Raw genomic sequence first — 1,829 nt, forward strand, 5'->3', positions numbered from 1 at the left:
CCATACATGCATACAAAATATTTTAATTTCCCATATAAGATGCTATATATCTTCATATACTAGATACAATTATTTGTTTTCCAAATATATGGAGAAGTTTATGTGTGAATATGTGACAGACTTATGTGTAGTCTCTATGTATGGTGGCATACATATCCATACACTAGATTCCACTACTTATTTTCTAAATATATGGAGAACTTTATGTGTGAATATGTGGCAGACATATTTGTAGTCTCCATATATGGTGGCATACATATCCATACACTAGATTACATTACTTATTTTCCAAATGGAGAACAGTGTGAATATATTTGTTTATGTCTTGGCGTCACAGATAAGGTGTCGACTATGCTGCCTTATGTGTCAATGTTTTGTGTGGAGCGCTTTGGGTTGCACTATGTGCATGAAAAATGTGTGAGGCCAAAGCTACTTTAAATATAACGGATGCTTATCGCATCTTGATATGCGCATGCGCACACAGCAATACCCATCCCCCACCCTGGACTGACATTTGAACTCCAACCACGGTGACTTCAACCGTCACTTTTTGTCATGCATCCGACTGTGTAGCCTAAGCTGTACAAACTCTGCTGTCATCATATCCAAGGTAAGAAAGCCTTTAGTAAACGGGAATCAGTTATAAAATATTGTTTTTATAATGTAATGTTAACCAAATCCGTTTGTTAACAGTCTAACCATCATGTTAGAATTAGCTAATGTTAATGTTATCAATTAGCTATCGATAATGTTAGCGAGCTAATATTGCTAACGTTAGCGATGTTAGCTGTTAATGTTAACTTTTCCATTAACTAACTTTACCATTATGTGGAATATCTAAAATGGTAGTTAACATCATATCCAACAACAAGCCTGTCTGAGATGTCGTTATGAATATAAGTTTTAGTTTGAATGAAATATCAGGTGTGAGTAAGTTAGCTAACCTAGCTATAGCAGCTAACTTATATTTAAAGTGGCTGCTAAAAACCATGCAGGCTAACGTGAATTTTAGTAGGCCTAAATGGATCTTTAGTTTGTGAAGGGTAGTGTTAAGCCATCCTTACAACAGAAGACTTTGAAGATTTGGGAAAGATTCTTGAAAGATAGTCTTTTGAGTAAAGCTTGAATGGGGGGCATTAGTTAAAAGACTCCAATCTTTCAAGAATCTTTCCCAAATCTTGTCAAAGTATTCTGATGTATGGATCATTAGGCTACATGTTCTTCATCTCATAGCCCTTATTTAAGCTTACTTGTGCCAAGGTGTGTGTTTATTAAAGATGCATGTGAAGGTAGTAGTGCTTCAGTGATGGTCTTTTCATGTTATGTGTGTTTTACAGCATATTAATCTTCTCTGTTCCCTGTTTGCAGGTGGTGATTTGTGAGGACTGCTGCCCTGAGAACACAGAGTACATTCTGCATATGCCAAATCAATGTGTGCCACTTCCATAAAGGGGAAAAAAGTTTCTACCTGGAGAGTGTACTCACTGTTTGTGTGGAAAAACTAAACTTTAATAAAAGGTTAAACAAATATTTTGTGTGTTTTCTTTGGAACATCAACAATGTTATATTTCTGATACAGATACTGTGACATATTTCTATAAATGTGACATAGCAGAACATAACATACATTTTGCAATATATTTACCTTATATGAGTGCAAATATATGTCCATAGACATATATTTGCAATATATTGGTATCCCTAGTATGCGTACAAATACATAACTTATCATATATTAACATATATGCAACTAACATATATTTGTAATATATTTGTATATCTGGGAAAATATATGTGACATATATAAAAACGGCCAATTTTGCTATATT

At 34.2% G+C, this 1,829-nt stretch overlaps 1 long non-coding RNA gene across 1 annotated transcript; it reads left to right on the forward strand.

Annotated features, from left to right (window-relative positions):
* The first annotated feature begins 206 nt into the window (after nt 1-206).
* Nucleotides 207-1,528, forward strand: LOC121700084. Its single transcript, XR_006027104.1, has 2 exons — nt 207-610; nt 1,369-1,528. It is a non-coding gene; the product is annotated as an uncharacterized LOC121700084 (long non-coding RNA).
* Nucleotides 1,529-1,829: the final 301 nt, after the last annotated feature.

This window comes from Alosa sapidissima, chromosome 24 (genome assembly GCF_018492685.1).
Source record: "Alosa sapidissima isolate fAloSap1 chromosome 24, fAloSap1.pri, whole genome shotgun sequence".
NCBI lineage: Eukaryota > Metazoa > Chordata > Actinopteri > Clupeiformes > Clupeidae > Alosa > Alosa sapidissima.